General features: G+C 45.1%; 1 protein-coding gene across 43 annotated transcripts in view; it reads right to left on the bottom strand.

The window, feature by feature from the left end:
- LOC102563423 (hypothetical protein) overlaps positions 1-19841 on the bottom strand; it is a 718626-nt gene that overhangs the window by 650366 nt on the left and 48419 nt on the right. For 34 of the 43 annotated variants that reach the window (XR_009460815.1, XR_009460817.1, XR_009460816.1 and 31 more), the window contains one exon: positions 15644-15692. The exons of the other annotated variants lie outside the window; for them this stretch is intronic. The gene's annotated coding sequence lies outside the window, so the exon portion shown is untranslated. The remainder of the gene's footprint in view (positions 1-15643; positions 15693-19841) is intronic. 43 annotated transcript variants of the gene reach the window in all.

A 19841-nucleotide genomic window follows, 5' to 3' on the forward strand; every position in this document is an offset into this window, starting at 1 on the left:
AGAAGGGGTTAGAGGGGGAAACCTGCCTCTAAACTCTAGCAGGGGTCTGCCTAGGAGGGGTGGAGCAGCACTTCAGTCTTTTCCCCTGTTCCCTGCTCTAGCAGGAGGAGTGGGTAATATGGCCAGGTTGGCAGGCTGAGGTGGGATGGAAAGAGGGTTTTAAACCCCCATCACCCCCTCCACCTAAGCCTGCCAGCATCTGGCCATGCCCCTCACCCTTCCCTTGAGTAGGGAGCAGGGGAAAAGCCAGGCAGGGGCTGCCGCCCCTCCTCCCACCCCCAAGGAAACCCCAGCCCCCGGCTTGGGCATAGCCATGCCCCTTGCTCTCCACTCAAGGGGCAAGGGCCTGGCATAGGTTGCCCCCCTCCCCTGCAACAGACCTCAGATGCAGTCCCATGCAGCCAGGGAGGGCCGCTTCACCTCTATCTGCGAGCCCTTGGCTGGGGTGTGGCTATGCCCCTCACTCTCTGCTCAAAGGAGGGGGCGGGGGAGGCAAAACCCTGGCAGTCACTCTGTCCTCCCCTCCTCCCCCCCAAAACAGGGAGTGGGGGACAGAAGCCTGGTAGGGGCTACTTCCCCAAGCAGACCAGGGCTAGGGTCCCATGTGGGCCAGGGAGGCAGGTTTAAAGCCGCCCCCCCCCCAGTCTCAGCCTACTGGCCCCAGGCTAAGGCCTGGCCACCCTCTGCTCAATCTAGAGGTGCAGTGGGTGGGAGCTTGAAGGGCTTCTCTCCTCCCTTCCCTTTGGCAATAACTGGGAGGCATGCTCTAGTGCACCCCAACTTCTGGCCTGAGCCACTGCAGGTATGTGACTGTATTTCCAGAATAAGAAGTGAATGTCTGTTCACTTGCTTCTCGGTTCAATCTACGCAATTTAAACTAAACTGAAAAAATTGAATCAATTCAGCCTCTGGCTTTTTGACTGTCTGTGCTTAGCCCATGTGAGCATACAGTCCCTATCTCAAAGAGTTTACAGTCTACATAGAGAAGTCCAATAAAGCATGGGAGAAACAAAGCATTATCATCCACATTCTACAGACAGGAAAGGGAGGCACAGGGAGATTAAATGAGACACAGGAAGTCTGTGGCTGAGCCAGGAAGTGAAAGCAGATCTCCTAACCCCAATCCAGTGCCTTAACCACAAGTCCATTCTTCCTCCTTCTAACATAACTGTTTTCTAATTTATGACCACCCACATTTTTGTCTGGGGGGAGATGGGGACAATTTACAGTCTTCCCATATCAAAGAATTATACTTATCTTGCTTTTAAGAGCACTCTCCTCTAATTACACTGACTAATGTTCAACTCTGAGAATTTCTGTTTGGTGTTCTCCCTGGAGGGGAACTAAAGCAGTGTTAGTTTAGAAATGCAAGTAATTTAGTAACTTCCATCAAGGTTTTACAAGAAAGGAGGGGCTCCTGCCTCTTGCATATCTCCCAAGTTGCCAACTGTATATTTTCAAGTGTTGACACACTAACCCTATTAGCAATGTAAAAAATGAAAACTAGGTCAACAAGTGTATTGGACTAAGGCGACTCTAGAAGTGTAGGTCAGCAAACCAAAACCACAAAACAGAAGCAGCATTAAAAAAAATAAGGAAAAAGCTTCTGTGCAGACAGTTACTATACATCATCATTTTACAAAAGAGAGAGACTAATGACACAGATACATTACAAACAGATTTTAATAGTTCCACTGATATCAGAGGACCAAGAGAAAAGTGGTGAGATAACTCTGAGCCCATTGATGATATTCAAGTAATTTTAACGATAACAGGAAGGATTTCAGAAACTGACAAGGGATCAGTTCACATGGAGGTTCTGCTGAAACTTAACAGGATTAACGGACCTGACATGCTGTTTCCAATTGTTCCAGTATATATAGATGTTCCTATTTACATTACAGTTCCTAAAGTTAATATGACACCAACAGAAGTGCAGTAATATTGGTCGGCGCATTAAGCATTGCCATTCTGTATACAAAAAACACTATTTCTTCCATGCACGATTAAAAAAAAATTAAAACCCTCTTGTTATGTTTAACTTTTTCCTAGCCTTTATTTCTGTGATACCCTATAAAAATTATACAACCAAAGAGATGATACAGGAATTCAAATCAGTAACAAATAAATAAAAATCCTAATTCTATAAAACATTTTCAACTTAAAAAATCTTCAAGTTCCATCTTTAACTTACCCAAAGTGCATTCACTTGACAACACCTGAAGTTTAAAATGTATGCAGAAGCCACTCTTCTAGTATTTGTATTTACTGTACACTTAAAGCACCTAAACAAATAAATATCTGTCTTGTAGTAATGCCTTAAGGGAGTATGAAGGAAGGGGAAAAGGACCTAAAATGTCCTTAAAAAATCAGTTAATCTAATTTCAGACATCAAACACTAAAATGTCTTGATCTTATGATTATTACATGGCAGTACAAAGTGGAGGTTGTATAATACCTTAATTTTGCATTCATTTTTACCTCGAAACACCTACATTTCTAAATTTCTTATGTTTGTAGTACATAGTTTTGAGAAGATTAAAACATGGATTTCAATAAAGGAACCTTAAAGTTACTGATAAATACTCTTAACCTTAACTCCATCTTACTGTAGTTTTTATCTTGAAATATAATACTTGGAGGTCTGCCCAGACTTGTTAGTTATCAATAGATTTGCTATCTGGAAACAGACCGACACTGCTTTAACTGTTGAGTAAAATAATGGGCCTGTCATTCCCAAGTTCCATGGTAGCAATCATTAAGAATCTGAGATCTGAAACCATCTTGCATGTAATATATGAGATCCTACATGGATATTCTAAATTTGCAGGATTTTTATTGTGCTGCTGTCAGAAACAGAAGAATCTCTAACCACTGAATTTGTACTTACAAAGCCAATAAATGCTGTTTTTGCTAAACAATCTCAAAAAGACCCATCATGCAAGGGAGGAGGAAGAGTTTCCCTTGTGTATACATAACGTAGAACTCATAATCAATACTTAAAGAAACTCATATTAGCCACCTGTATCAGTGTTAAGAGCTTGTTACTTTGCTTTTCAAGAAACATGTTAAGCAGCTTAAATTCTGTGGCCTCAAATGGTAATGTCTCAAGCAGATAGAATGTATTTTTCCCAGCCTACCTCAACAATTAATATGATAAACATCATGAAAACTTCTTGAGCAAATTCAAACAGTAAGATTAAACAGGGCCAACAGAGTCATATGCATGCCCCTTCATTTTAAGGAAGTGCTTAAGATGAAAATATTAGTAAATTTCTGTGCTGTAAGGATAAGTGGAAATTCTACCAAACTCCAGCCTTCAGAAATGCTCTTGAGAAAAAACTACTGACACAGGAAATACTTTTCTGACTGCAGGAAATGCTTCTAGTTCCTTCCTGCATCCTCCAACAATGGTTTCCAATAAGCAATTCCCATACAACTGTTGAACTGAAGTTATACAGTTTTTATTAAAATGAAGGTTCAGCTTCTGCAGGCCTTGCCACCAAAATTTGCCACCTTTGCTTCTCGAGTCCCCTTAAAAAACCTGACCTACCCTGATCCACACTTTGACAAGATTATGGACCCAGTCAAACTCAAGACAACTCCTGCTAACCCGGTCCACTGTCCTTGAGCAGCTGAAATAACAGTTGATTTCTGCAACACAAGGCATTGAGCTTCCAGGCAGTATGAAACACCCCATTTCTGCAATCCTTTTCCTTGCTTATGGCTTTCTACCCTGGTTACTTGGTCCCAGTTTCCTGCTTCTCAGATCTTGACCATGCCTTACTTCCCAGCTCTGTGACTACAGTTCCTGACCATAATTTTCTAACTCCATCTTGCTTCCTGGTTTTCACTTCCTGGCTTCTGCCACTGACTTGATGTCCCAGTTACAGACCTTTGGCACCTGATCCTGACCTGGTATCTTGGAGCTTCCTCTTACTCCTGTCCTTTGAGTTGGTACCCTTCAACCCCTGACCTCTGCCTGGCTTTTGACTACCCGCTAACACCTTTGGCTTTAGCCATTAGACCTGGCTACTAGAAATCAAATCACAGCCACAAATATATTCATCAACCTACAGACCCAAAAAACGAATGTCAGGGCTTGAATAATTTACCAGGTATCTATAAGCCAGAGACTGATCAGAAAGGTGGACTTTCATAGATTTCATAGACATTAGGGCTGGAAGGGACCTCGGAAGATCATCGAGTCCAGCCCCCCGCCCAAAGGGCAGGACGTCAGCTGGGGTCATAGGATCCCAGCAAGATAAGCATCCAGTTTCATCTTGAAGGTGTTCAATGAAGGCGCTTGAACAACCTCCGGCGGCAGGCTGTTCCAGACCTTGGGGGCTCGGACAGTAAAGAAATTCTTCCTTATGTCCAGCCTGAAACGATCTTGTAGTAGTTTGTGACCATTCGTCCTCGTCATCCCTTGGGGCTCTCTGGTGAACAAACGTTCCCCTAGATACTGGTGATCACCCCTGATAAACTTGTAGGTGGCCATCAGATCACCCCTGAGCCTGCGCTTTTCCAGGCTAAAGAGCCCCAGGGCTCTCAGCCTGTCATCGTAGGGTCTGCTTCCCTGACCCCTGATCATGCGCGTGGCTCTTCTCTGGACTCTCTCAAGCTTCTCCACATCCTTTTTGAATTGTGGAGCCCAAAACTGGATGCAGTACTCCAGCTGCAGCCTCACTAAGGCCACGTACAGGGGGAGAATGACGTCCCGGGATTTGCTTGACAAGCATCTATGGATGCAAGCCAGCGTTTTGGTCGCTTTACTAGCCGCAGCATCGCATTGCAGGCTCATGTTCATCTTGTGGTCAATGATGACCCCCAAGTCTCTTTCTTCCATAGTGCAAACCAACATAGCACTGCCGAGCCTATAAGGATGCTGCGGGTTTTTCTTCCCAAGGTGGAGAACCATGCATTTATCGGCGTTGAACACCATCAGATTCTCGTCCGCCCACTTGCTGAGCCTGTCCAGGTCAGCCTGGATCACCCGCCTGTCTTCTGGCGTGGATGCTTTGCCCCAAAGTTTGGTGTCATCGGCGAACTTGGCCAGTCCGCTTCTGACTCCAGTGTCCACATCGTTAATGAAGATGTTGAACAGTATGGGTCCAAGGACAGAGCCCTGGGGGACCCCACTGGTCACAGGACACCACGATGAGTGACTTCCATCAATTACTACCCTCTGGGTCCAACCCCGGAGCCAATTTTCCAGCCAGTGGATCGTGGGGGACCCAAGGCGACAATTGGCCAGTTTCTCCAAGAGACGATCATGGGACACCAGATCGAAGGCTTTTTTGAAGTCAAGATATATGACATCAATCTCATCTCCCTTGTCCAGGTGATAGGTCACCTGGTCGTAGAAGGAAATGAGATTGGTCAAGCAAGACCTACCCGCAACAAACCCGTGCTGGCTATCCCTTAAGATGTTGACGTCGGCCAGTCCATTAAGGATGGCCTCCTTAATAAACTTTTCTAAGATCTTCCCCGGGATAGAAGTCAGGCTGATGGGCCTATAGTTAGCCGGATCCACTTTCCTCCCTTTCTTGAAGATAGGCACCACGTTGGCCTTCTTCCAGACTTCGGGCACTACACCAGAGCGCCAAGAGTTTTTAAAGATCCGCGCTAGAGGCTGGGCTATGATGCTCGCCAGCTCCTTGAGTACCCTGGGGTGAAGATTGTCAGGGCCAGCTGACTTGAAGGTATCCAGCTTCTCAAGATGTTCCTTCACAAAGTCAGCATTAATGGAGGGCAGGGGATCACCCTCACCCGGACTTCCCAGCCCTGTAGCAGGCACGGGCGTCCCATGGGGCTGATGAAAGACCGACGCAAAGTACCTATTTAATAGGTTGGCTTTTTCCTGGGCGTCAGTTGTCAGTTGCCCCATCTGGTTCAGCAGGGGTCCAACGTTGCCCCTGCTTTTCCTCCGGCTCCCCACATATCTGAAAAAGGACTTTTTATTGTCCTTGATGCTCAAAGCTAGCTGGAGTTCAGTTGCAGCCTTGGCTTTCCTGGTCTGCTCCCTACAGGACCGGACCAGTGGAGAATAATCCTCCTTGGAGGTGACTCCCATCCTCCATCCTTTGTAGGCCTTTCTTTTTAGCCTCAGGAGGTCTGCTAGGTCCCTGGAGAGCCAGGGGGGCTGCTGTGCCCTCTTGCTGCCTTTCCTCCGAGATGGAACAGACTTAGTTTGTGCATTGAGGATCGCTCCCTTGAGGAGCGACCAGTCTTCTTGAACTCCCCTCTCCCTGCAGTCACAGTCCCTTAGGGCCTCACTGACAAGCCTCCTGAGCTTGTCAAAGTCGGCTTTCCTGAAGTCAAGGACTTTCGTGTTGCTGACCGACTTGCCAGCTTTTCGGCGGATGGTGAAGGTGATCAGCTCGTGGTCGCTGTCACCCAGCTTCCCATCGATCACTAGGTCGCCGACTAGGTCCTCCCCAGTAGCCAGCACCAGGTCGAGCAGCGCTTTGCCTCTCGTTGGCCCATAGACTTCTTGAGTCAGGTAGAGGTCATCCACGCATGAGAGGAAGCTCTGCGACCGCTCAGATTTTGCTGAGCGATCCTCCCACGAGATGTCTGGGTAATTGAAGTCACCCATGACAACCATGGTCCTGGAGCAAGCTGCCTCAGCCAGTTCCTGGGCAAACTCCTGGTCTAGCTCAGGACTTTGGGTGGGAGGTCTGTAATAGACTCCTACCATTGTGTCCCCTGTGCCGTGTTCCCCACGGATTTTAACCCAGAGGGTCTCCAGCCGTCCACCCTGGTCGCCAATATTGGCTTGCAGGGACGCGTAGCTTTCCTTAACATAGAGAGCTACACCCCCGCCCCTTTCCTCTACATGATCCCTCCTGTACAGGGTATAGCCATCTATCCCCGTGGTCCAGTCATGGGTGGAGTCCCACCAGGTCTCCGTGATCCCTATGACATCGTAATTGTTTGCACTGAGCAGGAGGATGAGCTCCTCCTGCTTATTCCCCAAGCTCCTGGCATTTGTGTACAGGCAGGCAAGTGCCCCCTGGGGGGCTCCTTCCTTGCCCACAGATTTTACCAGGGCTGGGGCTGGGGCGGGCTCCCTTGAGTGCCATGATCCGCTGGCTTTGCAAGGATTGTTCAGCGGGCCAGCAGTGGCGGTCGTCCCCCCATCCCCCAGCGGGCTTAGTTTAAAGCCCGGTGGAGCAGGTCAGCCAGTCTGGCTGAGAAGAGCCTCCTCCCTAGGGGAGAGAGGTGGAGACCATCTCTTCCCAGCAGCTCGCTGCCTCTCTCGCCAAAGAGCGGGCTGTGGTCATGAAAGCCAAAGCCTTCCTGACGACACCAGCGCCGCAGTCTTTGGTTGACCACATAGATCCTCCTGTCCCTTCTCAGCCCATAGCCTGAGACTGGGAGGATCGACGAGAACACCACCTGTGCCCCCAGACCCTTAAGCCCCGCTCCCAAATCCCTGTAGCGCCTCATGACCTGGCTGGGAGTGCTCCGAGCCGTGTCATTGGTGCCCACATGAATAAGGAGCATGGGATAGCGGTCTGTTGGTTTGAGGAGCTTGGGGATCCTCTCTGCAATGTCCCGGATGCGGGCCCCTGGGAAGCAGCAGACTTGCCGGGCTAAGGGGTCAGGGTGGCAGATTGGCCCCTCCGTCCCCCTCAGGAGGGAGTCTCCCACAACAAACACCTTACGTTTTGTCTTGGGGAGAGCAGGGGCGGGAGTTGCAGTTGGGCCCATGTTGCCTGTGGGGGCCGGCAACTCAGCAGGCTCTGCTGGGGCAGCAAGAGGTGCATACCTGTTGCTCAGTTGTGGCGGGGGTGGGGCCTTGGTGCGGCGGGCCTTAGGGCCCTTGACCACCTTGGTCCATGCCCCTGGCTGGACACAGCAGGAGGTCCCAGAGTCCTCCTCTGGCCTGGAGGGAGACTGCGATCTACCCTCTGCCTCCCGGGGGAGAAGGGCCTGGCAGTAGGAGTCTATCTCCTGCTCGCAGTCCCTGATGGCACGCAGTCTGTGGACTGTGGCCTGGAGCTCCTCCAGCTGGCGTGCCAGAGACCCCAAAAGGGAGCAGACCCCGCAAGGGGAGGTCGCCATGCTCCCAGGCCCCAGAGCCTGAAAAAGGGACAGGCAGCCCGCGCAGCCGAGACCCAGGGGCTCTGTCTGCGTGGAGCCCGGAACCAGGGGCTCCGTCTGGGTGGCCGTCTCTGAGGTGCCGGGGGGGGGCCGCGGAGCCTGAGGGGACCCTCGGGGTGCGGCGCGTGCCCATCCGTGTCATGCCTCTGGTAGGCTGGCTACAGCTGGGACTGTCTACCCTGGGGGGTGCGCAGGCAGGGTCTGGCGCCCTCCCGCGCGAACTCTGCGCTAACTCACGCGCCGGCAGAGAAGCGCGCCTGTTTGTGCAGCCTGTTCGCATGGCTCCCTGGGGGGCTGGGCGAAGTAGGGGCCTGGGCGGGGCTTGACCTGGCCCGGCTCCACTCAGCTGCCGCCTCCCACACACACACTAAGGGGTTAGCCCCTTCTCTCCACGGGCCCCGCTTACCCCGGCTGCGCTGGGGGTCAGCGGGGGGCTCCACGGCTGCTGGAGGGTTTCTGGGGGGCTTCGGGGGAGCGGGGGCGCAGCGAGCTTTCACCCGCGCGTCTCTCGCCACTCCCGCATCTGACTTTGCTACTCCACCTCTTGTCCTCCAGATTCTTGGATGAATATCATGGTGAGCTTGCTTTATGTCTCATCTCTATGTCCCCAACATAACTGAAATGATGCGAGCAGGAAAGGATGAAACATTCTGGAGGACTCACTCTGGTGTTCAACTCCTTTCTCCATCCAAATTACTTATCTGTGTTCATAAAGGTAATGTGAAGGCTTGGCATCCTGGTGGACTCATTGCAATTCCCAATACTGGCAATAAGACTAATGAGAAAATAGGCTGCCATGAAGCTATGCTTTGGATGGGGCTCTGACCATGGTAACAGATATTATTTGAACTATTACAAATCAGTGCATCTGGGGCTGACTGGATATTACAGACATTCCAACATAAAGCAGTAATCCACCCAGTTAGAGACAGCCCACAAAGAATACATCACACAGATGCCCCATATACCCTTCTAGTTCCCAGATTAATTCTAGACCTTGGTGTTAATCTTCATGGATCTCAGCAGGTTTGAGTCTTTAAAAAAAAAAAAAAGAGCCTCTCCAATCATGATCCATACAGAAAGTTGAACCCCCCTGGGGCCACTATCATTGGCAACTAAACTTTACCCTCCTCACAATAACACAAAATAAGGAGTTACAGCAAGAAAAGAAAATAAGAAAACAGTAAGCAAAACTCCAAAGCCTAGGATAGTTGAAGTGCTGACTTCACTGTAGACCTTTATACAAATCCAATTTACAGTATTTAATATTCAGATTCCAGGAATCCATTACCACAACAACAGAATAGGTATATACAATTCCCCTCATTAGACACTGTTAGCACCTGTATTTTGAGATGACACCCAAATTAAATGTTTCATAAGATAAAGTGAATATCCATGGAGCAGGTAGTGTTTACCTCATCTGGTTAACTTTAAAATGGGGAAACCCTGCATAACACCTAACTCGTGTATTCCAATCTCAAGTTCTATCAGAGCTCCACTTTAAATAACAACCAATAAAATGATTTAAAAGATCAATAATATACCCTTATAAAAATTAATTAAATGCCACATACTTGATTTTTTGCTATTAAGAAATTAAATTGCTCTCTGAAGACAGAATGTGAACTTTAAGCTCTCAAGGTAATTTTTTCATCCTCTCTCAACACTATTCCATAAAAGATATACAGGACATGAAAGAGAAAGTGTTTGCAGATTCTACAGGTAAAGTTATCTTTAACTAGTGCATTAAACACAAATGTCAGGATAAAATTTTTATTTTTTCTTCTATTATATCCATGGTGGAAAAAAATGACCCCGACCTCCCCCCCGCCCCAAGTAGTAATCATTACTGAGTTGTCTAAATTGTCACTATAGCCTCAGATGAAATTCATTTTGACAGATACTTTGATCTGTTTCATGAATGAAAAGCAGCATTTTTGAGTATTTTGCCATGATATTAAAAACACATTTTGCAATGTTCTACATAGGCCATTCCTCAGAGACTTCAAAACCATTACAGTTTATAATTTTGCCATTCTAGAAGATCTGTGCGAATAAGCTGAAGGTCCTCGGAGCTCGAAACTGAAAAGAAAAAGTTTTCTATTTAAATAGCTTTTTAGAACTTGAAATCAGAAGCATCCATCATCACACTGGCTTGGACTTGAGCAACAGGCTCAATTAATCCATTCACCAAATCTCTGCTCCTTGTACTCCTTTTTAGCAGCTGCCCAGAAACATGGCTAACTATATCCTTTGAGCTCTGCAAGCATGATAGGGCATGACAGTGAAAAGGTTATAGAATCTTAGATGCAGTGTCTTTACAAAACAGAAGGGCAAGGGTTTAAAAAGTTGAGAACATCTGTTCTCTAGAATTTTAGAAGGTGTAACAGAAAAAAACCCCTACGAAATAAAAGTTACCCATGTTTAATCATTAGTTAATGAACACACACTACACCTTTCCCTTTCAACACTATGACAGTATCCTGCAGCATGTCAAAGCCATATTGTTTGCAGCCATTCACAAGCAGAACAAAAATAAATCCATTTTTGTACAATATACTGATCCACTTGAGTTCATGTTTGGCCTTCTGTTAAAAAAAAGGCATTTCACATTTTTTCCAGCATGAGCAAGGCAGCTACAGTTCAACTTAAAAAAAAATTATAAAAATTCCATTATGAAGTTATTTTCACCAAAGCTATCTACAAAGATGGCAGCCTCTGACAGGAAAGCTTATTTACCTCCAAGCCTTAAGATCACAGGAGACTAGTGAGCCTTTCATCAAACTGGAAAAAGATACTTACTTTGGCAAGTATTTTTCTTCTTTATGAAAGAAAAATAAAGCCCCAAAACGATACTTCAGAACTTGATAGATTTATTTTTATATGAAAGTCAGAGTACAACTCACTAGGTGAATACCACATCTTAGCATTTTTTCCTCTTTCAATACTTTTTAAAAAGAATAAAATAGTCTGAAACAAAAGTAAATTAATATATACACAAAAATTACAACAGGACTACATCATGAATTAAACAATCCCAATGAGCATTTTCTGCTCCAAGGCTGCAACTGTCTTCTAATCACTTTCCCTATTATCTGTTAAAATTAGAGGCTTTCAACTGCAGCCTCACAAACAAAAGTTCAAATTTGAATTCAAAAGACATACAGAGAATAAACAAGCAACTGAAAGCAAGTGTTCATCACCATAAAGATATACAGTAAATAGCACCCTATGCCCCACACATTGAACTCTACACACTGTTCAGTAGTGCTTAAGACGGCATACCCTTCAGGTGCCAATATTTTTCTAGGAGACATTTTAACTACTTCAGAGTTGCATAAACCTGATGTTTTTAAAGCAGTTAAAGGGAAATCTTTGAACTCTAAGATGGAAGTACTTACCCTGTAGTAAAGGTGGTTCTCTGAGTTTTAGTAAATGTGAATCCCACTGTAGATGTGCACACATGTAAGGCCTGAAGCACAGCTTTTTCTGGTGGCATGTTTTCTAGGACCAACAATATAGCTTGGAGAGATTGAGCTATTATAACCAGTAAAACACATCAACAAAAAAAATTGCTTCTTGCATATTTCCTGAAGCATAACAGCCACAGTAGCACTCTAGGCCTGTAAAACTAGACATTTTGTTTTGTTTTTTTAAACAACAGAGCCGTGCATATGCCCTGTGCCCTCTCATGCAAGGGCATAAAAGATAGGACAGGTACAACCTTCCATCAGCTCAAAATTCTGGTTACTGAGAACTTAAAGGATGTCTGCAATGATATTGGGTAGTCTTCAGTTAGCCCAAACCAAATGAACCCTCCCTCCTTATCTCTCTCTTAATGTGCAGCCACTGCACACTATACTTTTTCCTCCTGAAGCAGAGACCTTCTCGGAAACAGTCTACAGATCACTCGTCTCTCCTGCTGTGCTTAACTCCCATTACAGGCAGAGGAGATAGAATTGCTGTACAGAAGGACTAGAAGTCAGGAATAGGGAATTATGGGATTTGGTAAACTTCCCACATTTGCAGCCTGCAGCACCAGCTTCTGATAACTCAATCATCTGCAAATGTGGGCAATAATACATCACAGTTCCCAAGCAGTTCTAGTTGAAAAAACAGGGAAATGACATAACTGTTTCTGCTTCCTGTTGGTGCTTGTCTTTGAACAGATAGCCATTGAGGTCTACCATTGGCCTCAGCGCCAGATTTAGGCACAAGCTAAGTAAACTACAGCTTAGGACCTCACATTAAGGGGCCTCTAAATATGGGAATAAACACAGTAAAACCTCACAAATCCAGAGTGCTCAGAAGCAAATACGTGCTGAATATTTGAAAATGAGGTTTTTTTAAAACCGGCACTGCAGCCAGTTGGGGAGCTGGGGAGGGTAGCAGCAGCTGGTTCTGGAGCACCCGCCACATGCAGAGCAGCAGCACAGGGTGTTTAATGGAGGTGGCAGCAGTCGCGTGCAAGTTTCCCCTGCCACTTCCAGGCTGGTGCGGGAGAGCGGCGGCTAGTCCCGAAGCGACGGGGGAAGTGCCAGATTGTTTTGGTAATGCTATGGGGCCTCTTCAGATTGATATATTTTACGGCCCCAGCATGTCATAATCCAGCCCTAATTAGCCTGATAGACTTGGATTCTCTGCCTTCTAAAATGCATCACCATCACTGCCAGTCATTTGTGGACTATTCAGTCTCGTGAAGAATCTAAACATTTTATATTGGTTAGAGTCACAGTGAGACCCAGTCACTAGGTACTCCTGTGTGCTGTTGGGTGGAAGGCTTAAAGTCAACAGTCATGAACCAGTCTTGAAGATGAAGAGCTTCAGGTAAGCCTTACCATTCTAAGGCAACATATTTGTTGAGACCCCCTGAGGTCTAAGTTAAAACTGAGACCTCCCTTTTTAATTCTTCAGAATATGGGGGTACCATAAGTAGAAGCTTTATTCCCAAACTCCAGTGAAATTGCCTCTTTAGCTCCTAGATGAAAACAAAGCTTCATTAAATTAGCTGAGAAATGGCAAATCTGAACACATATGACATAACTCTATTTAGAATAGAAATACTGTACTCCTTTGAGTTGAGACAAACAGAGCTGTATTCATTATTAAATCCCTTTAAAAATATGCTGCAGGAAAATGACATGTTGCAGAAAGTAAAGCTTGAAAGTCCCTTTATTTAGAAGGAGTGCCCAAAACTCAAAACACAACACAGCATTTGTGGTGTTAAGGCTGCTATTGCATCAGTATTTCCATTAAAAACAAAACAAAAATCAAGAACCAAAAAGAAAAACAAAAACACTGCTTTCAGGAATTTACAGCACCATGACAGTGATCCCTTCTGGGCTGAATTTTGCCACAAGTTCTCAGTCCAAGATGGACTGAAAGACAGCCACCTAACCTTCTACAGATAAACTTGAACATTTCCTTAGTTGATTTCAATATATTTCTGAAAAATACTAAGAACCACCTAGAATTACTACGTACTAACTTTCAGATTCTTTTTTTTTTTATTTTTAAAACAAGCAAAATGCTTTCACTGATTTAGAAAGGGGACAATATTGACTAGGATGGTGATTCTGAATCAGCATCCAAGGATACCTTGAGATCTTCTCAGGGGTGCCGCAGGGGGTCACGCAATGTTAGCACTATTAGGTGTGCAAACATGATTCACAAGAAAAACCCAGATATTTCAAATAGGAATCCAAAGTGTTAAAAATAGACTGACCTGTTGGGGTCTTTCTGAGCTCTTTGCAACAGAAGAATTGAAAACCAAGAGCTGACATTTTCTGAAGGGTTCCTTGACCCCATCACGGTGTGTCTTGAACCTCTCATTAAACTAAGATACTGTTGGGGAAACTGAGTCACCACAACCATGCACCCATACCCCGCAGCAAGAGGGGTTACACAAACAAAAAAAACCCCACATCATCTCCTGTACTGAACATACACACACAAAGACAAAATACAACAGACCAAAATAAAATATGATCATCAAATCATTAAGGTTCTTAATTAAACAGAGTCTGCACAGCATTTGCTAATAGTATCTTGGTTGTAATTGTACAAAATAGCATTCTGAAAACTTCCCTTTTAAAATAGGCCAAGCATTTTGCTAATGAAAGACCACAAGACCCTCACATTTACATTAGCAGAAAACTTAGTCCTTTACATTGTAAACTCACATGAGTGGGAAGATAACCTTGGAAGTATGAAACCAATGTAGAATATCTCCCATTAAAAAAAAAGTTAAACACAGTTGTAGAATTTCATTTGCTACACATTGGAGTGTCTCAGCTTGCAGAAGGCCTTGCTCTAAACCAGACCCAGTCTCCCACAAGGGAATAGGAGATGCATGTACATGAGCCATTAAGGCAACGTGATAAACTCTGACACAAAAAGCACCGGAGTTTATCATGACACCTAAATGGCACATGTAGATGCTCCACCGCCTGCAGTTCAAGGCACACATACAGACACTCTGCCTGCGACCACAGCAGTTTGAGATAGGGCGAAGCAGACCCAGGGGTCAGCCCTTGGCTCCAGGAGGTAGCAGGGCTGGCTGGGGCATAAGAGTGCCCCAGTCTACAGAGCTCTGTGGCTAGGCAGCAGGCAAGAGTCTGAGCCCTTGCTGCCTGGGCGCAAGGTATGCCTGGGTTGGCATTTACACGTGCATTTAGGTACAGTTATTTTTTGCCACTATAAGATAGTACTGTCGGTGGTGAAAATTAGTTTGCTGCAGTCTAATAGCTTCACACGTGTGGACTGTGATGCTTTACACTACAGCAAATTAGTCTACTGCACAGTAAGCGCATGTGTAGATGCACCAAGGGTCTTGTTTATAAGCACACTAGTTATCCTTATTTTAATCATCAAAGTAGACTACACTGAAGAGGAAGCAATTTTATACGGTGGGATTACAATGAAGAATGTGTAAGTGATTGTGATTGCTTAGGTATTTACTTTGGATTAGTTCCAAAAAAATAAAAAATAAAATCAATATGCAGGGTATAAGACAGCATATTAAAGGACTGCCATACCTAACAGACTGCTGAGAATGTCCACCATCCAGATAACCATATTCAGATCAAAACCTTCTTGCAAGAGATGGCAAGAAATTAAACCTCTATGGAGATATGGTACACTCTGGCTCTAGCAGGAAGAATTACATCTCTGGGTCTACAGGAAGTTACATCAAGACCCACTTAAAATAAGGAATGCCCCTTATTACATGAGAACAGAAGGCAACACACACTGATGTCAGCAAACCCTCTCTATGGACTCAATATTTTACCCTATCCATTTATTTAATCTATGTAGTCATTTTCTTGGTCCTGAAAGCCTTTGTATCAATATGCTGAAGTGCTTCCAGCTCAATGATATAGCATCTTCAATTAATGTCATTCATGTCTTTATTTCTCGTTTCTGCACAGTCCCACTTCAATCCTAACATTTTAGTATGTTCTCCCACAAAATGCTCGAAACAGGGAATGTGTTTTAGTTTATATAAAAGCTTTGATTCTATACTTACAACAGAAGAGGAAAATCTCTGGTTTCTAGTTACAACAGCTGAGTCACCACTACAAGAACAGAGTCACAAAAAAAGCTAGTGAGTAGCAGGCAAAGAAAGAGGTAATCATAATGACTTGAGTTTAATATCTAATACTTCACAATTACTGGAGTTGAATAAAAAGGAGATGTGCTGTATTTAACTCAAAATCCCTATTAAATTTGTCAACCCCTCAGCTCCTCAAGGTAACACTTTTTATATCAATCATTAATCCTTTCCTATAGCTTAGCAATATACAGAACTGGATGCCCCAAGACCACTGGATGCACAATTTTCCTTTTCTCCTCCCCTCTCTCCCTACTTCCCCCAGTTACCATCATGACAGACGGCTGCTTGCATTATAGCATGCAAGAGCCCTAGTCACGGACCAGTACTCATGGTTCTAGGTGATGTACAGATACAGCAAAAAGACAGTACCTAGCCCAAAGAATGTTGAACCTAAAGTATAAGACAAGAAACAACAGATGGGAGAATACAAGAAAATAACGAAACAATACTGATCAGCATGATAGATGGTAGTCTCAGCACTCAAGCAGCATACTGCTGTCAAATTATTCATGCTTATCATTAAGAAAAGTTTAAGGAAAAGGGTCTGAATATTAAACTTGGTTATCTTGTTTATACATTGTTTGTGATACATTTAGAACATGATAATCGTAAGGTCACATTTAATTACACTTTACTCCTCAGCTGTTTATGACATTCTGTGACAGTGTTTTGTCCTGTTGATACAGCACCCCATTCTCTAAGCCAGGCATGTCAAAGATACAGCCCACAAGCTGAATCCAGCCCACGATGCTGCCCCTGGGTCGCAAAATGGACCTGCATACTTCACACAGGGTGCCCTGGACCAGCCCAGGTGCTGCATGCAGCATTCACCACCCCAAATATGGCGCCACATGCTGCACATGGCATGCGGGCTGGTCTATAGGCACAAACCAGCCTGCAGAGCAGCCCCCTACCACTCATCCAGCCTGTGTGGCCTGATGAGTTTGATACCTCTGCTCCAGGCTATTTCTCCTGATCCATGTGCAACACCAATGGCCCAATTTACTTACTAAAATATAAAACTGTAGTTAAAATCTAGTTGTGTCTAATTGATGTTTTGCCATAACTGAAATTATTCTTCTTTCACTAAGAATAAAAAAAAGAAAAAAACATTTTCCACAAGCTTTCAAATTACATGTATTTTTAGCCTTAGATTATTTAAAACAAATTAGAACACACAAAAAAATACTTAAATGGTACAAAAAGCAGATACTAATTTTTGGTAAACCATGTCATACATTCCACTTTTCCCCCCCCAGTTTTCTCTAAACACATTTTTAAATAAAAAAAGAAGTACTTTCTATGATGTATAATTTATTATCCTTCACAAGATGGAAAACTCTGTCCCCTGCATGGCACAGAGGAGTCCATCCTTGACTTCATACAGCATGGAGATCTTTTTTCATGCCCTCCTCCCGCACGGAGAATACTTTTTTTAATTCTCTTGAAAGAATGAGAAGTTAAATATTTTCAGCATATAACAGAATTTCAAATACAAAACTTGGATATTGTGTGTCATTTAGCTTACCAAACTCCGACAATGTCAAGCATGCAGTGTTTTACTGAAAAAACAACTACTTTTAAAATCTTAAGCCAGGAGCAAAGAACAAACTAAATGACAAGATCCTTCCCCTCCAAACAACCACCTACCCATGAGTCTGTCAGTTCACCAGACTAATTGCAACAAGTGATGTCAGAGAGTCAGTCTTTCGCCTATGTCAGTTTCATAAACTTCCCTTTCTACAATAGCTCAGGCAGGAGGAAGAGCAAGGTTACCCCTTAGGGATAGGTACAGACATTAAAAAAGCCTGAGGGAAATTGATCTAAGTTACACAGTTTATATCATTAGCAAACATAGCATACATTCACCCTTTGGTGGGAGAAGCAAATCTTAGATTGGGTTCTACCATTTTTAAAACATCCTGTATGTGTTGAATTTCTGCTCTGTTATGGTTATAAACTGGTTTTGTGTGCTGAACTTCTGTTCTGTTACGGGTATAGACCAATTTCCAATCACTTATATCAGTAAAAAAGTGTAAGGTCTGTACCTGGCCTAGAAGCTTAACTCCTCTGTCATAAGTTTCTGTAGGCAACAGCCTACTTCCTCAGATACAAAACATTAGCTCAGGAATTCTCAGCATTCAGCAGAGATGCTCCAGAGCAATCGCGGTGGAGCTACAGAGGAGAGAAGCAACCCATAAAGTCCAAAGACCCCAAAGTCAATGTTATAAACCAAGACAAATGCCTGACAGTCCCACTGCCCCATCTCTACAAATGCTGTGTGTTTTTAAAAGCTACTTCCCAGCCTTTTTTACAGATATATCTGCAACAGGTTATTGTTGTTTGACCTAGGTAGCAGAAAAGCATTTTTCAGTTGTATTAAAATTTTAAAATGTTTTCAGTTTTTCAAAATTTGTGGAACATTTCGGTGCTTTTAATGAAACATTGTAGAGAATCAGAACATTTTCAGCATTTGGCTGTATAGCATGTTTAAATGGTCTGCAATCATTTCTTAATATTATATGCTGGCCTGGTTTTTGGAATGTTTAGTACATGGCTGCTAGGGAGACTAAGGAAAGACAAGCAAGAAGGGAAAAAGAATAGGTCAAACTAAGCCACACCATAGCAAACACTTCAGGGTTCTTAAGAGATGATGCCCCAACTAGATAAATCCTGGCAATAAGAGCCAAAAAAACCGCTACAGCAGTCTAAAAAAGGACTCTGTCAGCAGAAAGTGAGATTTTTGGAACAATGTTCAAGAAATCAGCCTGATACAGGACCTATTACAGTGCCTAAAGAAGCTAGGCCTAGTTAGGTTATGATCAGGAAACCGATAGCCTTTGGTAAGATTGTAGCATGAACTGAACTAATGTAGGTGATGTTAACATAAAGTGTAACAATGGTGAAATCTAACTGTAGCAGCCTTTAAAAAATGGACCCACCTGAACAGAATGGGAAGGGCTGCCTGGCAGAGAGACAGAGTTTGTCCCAGAGGGGACACTGTAGGCTCTGAGGGCAAGTGAAGCTGTTTGGGAGCAGCCCTGTTGGAAGTGGGAGGGGTGATGTAACCCCAGCAAAGTTTTGAAATAGAGCTGTTAGCAAAAGCCTGGGAAGGGCCCTGAGCTGGGATTGGCCGAGAGGCTTGGATAAAGGGGGAAGCAGTTTTCCCACGGGGGTGGGGAATAAGAGAGAGGGAGGGCGGGGGGGGGCTGAGGGACAGACTGGAGACCAGATTCAGAGTCTCAACACAGTGGTCCCCTTGGAGAGCCCCTGAGAGAGCCTTGCAGAAGCAGCGGCAGAAGCTGCAATGGGAGTGACACATTACCATCGCATCCAGTGCGATACAGTATCCTGTTCTTCTCTCCAGCCCCGGAAGGCTGCCACAGCAGGATCAGGCAGGGACTGCTTGTGTGGAGAATCTAAGCCTGGAGAGACCTGACTGCAGCCAGTGTGGCTGGGTGAGCACAGCAGAGCCGGGGGGGGGGGGGGGGGGGGCGCGGCGGACTACCGGAGTCTGCCCTAGTTTCCCTGATGGGTGAGGGGCCCCAGAGGCAGGCAAAGCCCAGAGAGGGGCTGCATTTGCCGGGGCTGTGAGGGACAGAAGGGTTGCTACAGCCTGCAGCCCAGACACTGTATACAGCAGAGCCGGGGAAGGGGGTCAAAGGCAGAGGAAGGCTGTCTTGCAGGGTCTGCAGAAGAGGAGTTGCTGCTTGCTGCCCAGAGACCCTTGCTGCCCGGAGACTCCAGGAGCACGGAGGCAGACACCAGCACCAAGGAGCATCCACAGACCACGTGCAGGGACACAGACAGTCCCACTCCCTGAGATACCCTGCCAGGGGCAGTGCACATGGGATCCCCAGTACACCGTGTACAAGTGAGAGACTGTGTAAATAAATTCTTGAGGGTTTATTAGTCAGTATATCCATGTGCTTATTTAATGATTATTTGTTTTGTTGTAAATAATTAAATCTTGTAAATAGTTTGAGAACTGTCTGTGAGGGTGCTTGATTGTAATGGGAGGCTCTCCGCTCAGGGGCACTGTAGCAGCTTCCCAGGGGAGCTGGGCAGGGCTACTGGCTGCCGGGTACCCCAGGATCCCATTATTCAGGTG

This window comes from Alligator mississippiensis, chromosome 3 (genome assembly GCF_030867095.1).
Source record: "Alligator mississippiensis isolate rAllMis1 chromosome 3, rAllMis1, whole genome shotgun sequence".
Classification (NCBI taxonomy): Eukaryota; Metazoa; Chordata; order Crocodylia; family Alligatoridae; genus Alligator; species Alligator mississippiensis.